The 6,000-nt window shown below is 37.0% G+C and overlaps 1 long non-coding RNA gene across 1 annotated transcript in view; it reads left to right on the top strand.

Annotated features, from left to right (window-relative positions):
- The window catches only part of LOC306660608, a 601,149-nt gene extending 596,304 nt beyond the window's left edge, over window positions 1-4,845 (top strand). Inside the window, exon 4 of the long non-coding RNA XR_013763690.1 lies at window positions 4,834-4,845. This is a non-coding gene — a long non-coding RNA (uncharacterized lncRNA). The remainder of the gene's footprint in view (window positions 1-4,833) is intronic.
- Window positions 4,846-6,000: the final 1,155 nt, after the last annotated feature.

The following is a 6,000-nucleotide window of genomic DNA, read 5'->3' on the forward strand; positions in this document are numbered from 1 at the left end:
TTCTTTTCCTAGTCGTATCCCTTTAATTTTTTTAGTCTGCCTAATTGCTCTGGCTAGAGTTTTGAGGACAATGTTGAATAGAAGTGGTGAAAGAGGACATCCCTGTCTTGTTCTAGGCTTTAAAGGGAATAGTTTCAGTTTTTCTCCATTAAGAATGATGTTGGCCATGGGCTTAGTATAAATAGCCTTTACAATGTTCAGGTATGTTCCTACTATCCCTATTTTTTCTAGTGTTTTGAGCATGAACAGGTGTTGTATTTTGTTGAACGCTTTTTCTGCATCTGTTGAAATAACCATATGATTATTATCCTTAAGTCTGTTTATATGATGGATTATGTTTATTGATTTATGAATGTTAAACCATCCTTGCATTCTAGGGATGAACTGCACTTGATCATGGTGCACAATTTTCTTAATATGTTTTCGGATATGGTTTGCCAATATTTTGTTAAGGATCTTTGCATCTATATTCATCAAGGATATTGGTCTAAAATTTTCTTTCCTTGATGTGTCTTTTCCTGGTTTGGGTATGAGGGTGATATTAGCTTCATAGAATGAGTTTGTCAGGGTACCATCCTTTTCTATTTCCTGGACTACTTTGAGAAGTATTGGAATGAGTTCTTCTTTGAAGGTCTTGTAGAACTTGGCTGAGAATCCATCTGGTCTTGGGCTTTTCTTGGATGGTAGATTTTTAATGGCTTCTTCTATTTCATTGCTTGATATTGATCCGTTTAAATTGTGTATGTCCTCCTGGTTCAGTTTGGGAGGAGCATATGTCTCTAGAAATTTGTCAATGTGTCAGTAGTTTCTATTTTTTTGGAATACAGATTTTCAAAGTAGCTTCGCATTATGTTCTGTATCTCAGAGGTGTCTGTCGTGATATTACCTTTTTCATCACGATTTTAGTAACTTGAATCTTCTCTCTCCTTCTTCTTGTTAGTGTGGCTAAGGGTTTGTCTATTTTGTTTACTTTCTCAAAGAACCAACTTATTGTTTTGTCAATTTTTTGAACAGTTTCTTTTATTTCAATTTCATTGATTTCAGCTCTTATTTTAATTATTTCCTGTCTTCTACTACTTTTGCTGTTATTCTTTTCTTCTTTTTCTAGGGCTTTGAACTGTAATGTTAGGTCATTTATTTGTTGACTTTTCATTCTTTTCTGGAATGCACTCCATGCAATGAATTTTCCTCTCACTACCACTTTCATAGTGTCCCAGAGATTTTGCTATGTTGTATCGTCTTTCTCATTGACCTCTAAGAATTTTTTAATCTCCTCCCTGATGTTTTTTGTTATCCATATTTCATTCAATAGCATATTATTTAGTCTCCAAGTGTTGGAGTAATTTCTGTTTTTTTATTTTGTCATTGATTTCTACTCTCAGTCCATTATGATCTGATAGAACACAAGGCAGTATCTTTTTTTTTTTTTTTTTTGCATTTCCTAGGGCTTCTTTGTGGCATAACATATGCTCTATTTTTGAGAAGGTTCCATGTGCTGCTGAGAAGAAAGTGAATCCACTTGTTGATGGATGGAATATTCTATATATGTCTATTAAGTCTAAGTTATTGCTTGTGTTATTGAGTTCTATGGTTTCCTTGGTTGGATTTTGTTTGGAAGACCTATCTAGTGGTGACAGCAGTGCATTAAAGTCACCCAGAATTATTGTGTTGTGTTCTATGTGATTCCTGAAATTGAGAATTATTTGTTTGATGTACAGGGATGCACCATTGTTTGGGGCATAAATATTTACTATCATTATGTCTTCCTGATTTATGGTTCCCTTAAGCAGTATGAAATGTCCTTCTTTATCCCTTCTGACTAACTTTGGCTTGAAGTCCACTTTATCTGTTATAAGGATGGACACCCCTGCTTTTTTACTGAGTCCATGTGTGTTGTAGGTTTTTTCCCATCCTTTCACCTTTAGTCTGTGGATGTCTTTTTCTATGAGATGAGTTTGTTGCAGGCAGCATATCTTTGGGTCTTTCTTTTTAATCCATTCTGCCAGTCTTTTGATTGATGAGTTTAGGCCATTAATGTTCAGGGTTATTATTAAATATGATTTGTATTCCCAGGCATTTGGCTTATTTTTGGTTTTTAAGTTGGTTTGGTTTCTCCTTTGAGTGGTTTTTCTCTGAGGTAGTTCCTCCCTTTGCTGACCTACATTGTTGTTTTTCATTTCCTTCTCATAGAATATTTTCTTGAGAACATTCTGTAATGCAGGCTTTCTATTTGTAAATTCTTTTAACTTTTGTTTATCATGGAAGGATTATATTTCCTCTTCAAATCTGAAGGTTAGTTTTGCTGTGTATAGGATTCTTGGTTGGCAACCATGTTCTTTCAGAGCTTGAAATACGTTGTTCCAGGCCCTTCTAGCTTTTAGAGTATGGGTTGAGAAGTCGGCTGCTATCTGTATTGGTCTCCGCCTATATGTAATCTAATGCTTTTCTCTCGCGGCCTTCAAAATCCTATCTTTATTTTGAATGTTAGGCATTTTCATTATAATGTGCCTTGGTGTGGATCTGTTATGATTCTGTGCATTTGGTATTTTGTAAGCCTCTTGTATTTGATTTTCCATTTCATTCTTCATGTTTGGGAAATTTTCTGATATTATTGCATTGAATAGGTTGTTCATTCCTTTGGTTTGTATCTCTGTGCCTTCCTCAATCCCAATAATTCTTAAATTTGGTCTTTTCATGATGTCCCATAGTTCTTGGAGATTCTGTTCATGATTTCTTACCATCCTCTCTGTTTGGGCAATTTTATTTTCAAGATTCAATATTTTGTCTTCATTGTCTGAGGTTCTGTCTTCCAAGTGGTTTAGTCTTTTGGTGAGGCTTTCCATCGAGTTTTTTATTTGGTTTATTGTTTCCTTCATTTCAAGGATTCCATTTTTTTTTTTTTTTTTTTTTTTTTTTTTTTTTTTTTTTTTTTTAGAATCTCTATCTCTTTGTTGAAATGATCTTTTGCTTCCTGCAGGTGCTCTTTCAGCTTATTGGTGTTATCATTCATTGCCTGCATTTGCTCTCTTATCTCATCCTTTGCTTCACGAATCATCTTAATCATGTATAATCTGAAGTCCTTTTCTGACATTTCTTCTAACATACTCTCATTGGATTCTATTAATATAAAATCTAGATTTGTTTGGATCATTTTCTTCCCTTGTTTTTTCATGTTTGTTCATGTATCTTTCCCTCTAGCAGTACAGATCTGGGGTATTGCAGATTTCCCCCTATAGGCTTATAGTGGCCCTATAGGTTTCCAAAACTCTTTCTTTAAGGTGAGATCAATATTAGCAGTGCCCAAATCAGACACTATGCAATCCTAGACCAAATAGCCCCTATGAGGACAATAACAAAATTGTCATAATAAACAGAATGAGTTCAAATATTATCTTCAGTATAACAAACAGATTTGCAACAAGGTCTGCAGTTTCAAATGGAGGACAAAGAGGATGCAGAGGGATGTAGAATGTGGCTGTCAATGGGATAAGAAAAGAATATACAGAAGTTCTAGATAATAGAAAGAGTGAGAGTGTAATCAAAAGAAATTGGATGTTCACATGCCAAAAAGGGAGAAAAAGACTCTGAGGGCACAGTTAATCAAAAGGAAAAGAGAGCACGAATAGTAAAGAAATAAAAACTTAAATTTTTTCAATAAGGAGAAAAAAGAAAATCTACAGTATACCAGTCATATAGTAATGAAACCTCCCAGAGTTCAGTAGCCTGATGCATGAGAGTTACCTGACAATGAGCTTCAAGCATCCAGCAGGCATCTCAGGATGGGTTTTGCCCCACCTAAAGATCAGAGCTATGTCCTCCAGGATTTTCCAAGATGGCTGGTCTGGCTTTCAAATCTGTTGGCAAATGGGGAGCTGCACCTCAGGTTTTGGCTATGGTAAGCAGTAGGTCCTGGAGGCAGGATGTGATTGGTCTGGTAGGGGTCCTGGAGATCAGGTGTGTTTGGTGTAGTTGTGGGATCCTGGAGGCCAGTTGCAATCAGTCAGTCTGGGGTCCCGGTGATAGGGTGCAGTCAGTTGGTCTGGGGGTCCTGGCAACAGGGAGCAGTCAGTCAATGTGAGGGCCTGAGAGGCAGGGAGTGATCAGTCGGGCTGAGGCATCCTGGAGATGGGGCTCAGTCAGTCCGGCCAGGGGTCCTACAGGGCCTGGCTGTTGTCTCAAAATGGTGGCAGCCATGTGTAATCAAACCTGCAGGCACTATAACAGTGAATTTCCAGGCAACAACAGGCAGCTAATGCTCCACTGGCAGTCGGTGAATCAGTTTGCTGACTGTTGTCGGAAGATCGGGAGGTGAATCTCGTGCATTGGGTGATGGGTAAGCAAGCAATGGACAGGCAAGAAGCAGGCAAATGGCAGATGATAGGCGACTGACAGTGAGCAATCTGCACTCAAAAAAGGCGTTGATATGCTGGCAGACTGTAGGTCATCACAGGAGACAAATGGGGTAAACAGCAGGGGATCAATAAGCAGCAAAAACTGCCTTACCAAGAAACAGATATCCTCTGCTTGAAACCAGAGTTACGCAGTGATAAAGAATGCAGCCTCCCTATAGTCTGTCATCTTGGATCCTTCTGGTCTTCAACACTTTTATTTATTGTTTCAATACATGTTTCATAGATGTGCTAAAGGTGGAATATGATATTTTCTTACTTGCAAATAGAGTTATTTTGTCAATCTCATTCCACATTCCTCCCTTTCCCCATTCGCCTTCCATCCCCATAAAAATTTTCTCTTAATCTTCTATTTAACTCTATGATATCCTTTCCCCAGCTGACATTGTATATTTTTGCTTGCTTTAATTTCATCCTGAGAGAGTACATTTTTCAAACCTGATTTTCTCATGTGCCTTTTTTCAATTAGCACAATATCCTATTTTAGTATCTATGTTTGGCAAATGGCGTAAGGTCTTTAATACACATGAAAATATCTTCATGTATAGATAGTGCATTTTTTACCCTTTCAATATGTCTTGGCTACTGTGAGTTTTGCTGGTGAAGGTATTTATGTACTTGTATCCCTATTGGTACTCTCCTTTTACAACTTTTGGACATATGCCCAGAAGTGAAATAGCTGGATCATATGGTTGTTCCTTTCTGGTTATTTGAGAATTGTCCATATTGCTTTTCAGAATGGCTGCGCTAATTTGTAGTCCCACCAAAAATTTGTGAGATACATTTTTCCCACATCCTCAGCAGCATTTACTGTGTACTCTTGATGGTTTCCATTCTGAGTGGGGAGGAAATCTCTGAGTATTGCATCTCTTTTGAATTGCATTTAACATGACTACTAAACATTTTCAACACATTTTCCATATGTATTTGAATATTTCTTTTTCTTCCTTTGTGAAATGTCCATTTATTCCTAATTTGTTGGGTTAATTGTATTCATGATGCTAAGCATTTTCAGGTTTTTGTATACTTTTGTTATCATGTCCTCTCAGAGCAATAGTTTTCAAAAACTTTCTCCTATTCTTTAGATTCTCTCTTCAGGCTCTTTATCATTTCTCTTGCTGTTGGCCTCTATAAAAAAAAAAAAAAAAGAAAAAGTTGTCTGATTCTTGTGCCCAAGAATCAGATCTGTAGCCAAGTGGCTTCTTCTCTGTATCTTCCATCAACTCTGGTTTGTGTGTATTTTATTGCCAGCATGATGCTGTTTTCCTGATTATTGCTCTGTGTTACATTTTGAATGTGAATATTTTGATGACTCTGCATTGCTCTTATGTCTCTAGATCCCTTTGTCTATTTTTGGTCTCTTTTCATCCATGCAAATTCCAGGATACTTTTTTTCCAGTTGCAGGAAGTACATCATGGGAGTTTTGATTGGGACTGACTAAAATGAGTAAACCATTTGAGTATGTACATATTTCTTCAATACGATGTCTGCCTTTTTTATTAACATGTGGGGCCTCTCCATCATCTTGTCTTGTTCAATTTCCATTTCTCTTTCTGCCACTTTGCCTGCATAGTTATATCAACTCCCTAT

The sequence above is a fragment of the Sciurus vulgaris genome, assembly GCF_902686455.1.
Source record: "Sciurus vulgaris genome assembly, chromosome: 4".
Classification (NCBI taxonomy): domain Eukaryota; kingdom Metazoa; phylum Chordata; class Mammalia; order Rodentia; family Sciuridae; genus Sciurus; species Sciurus vulgaris.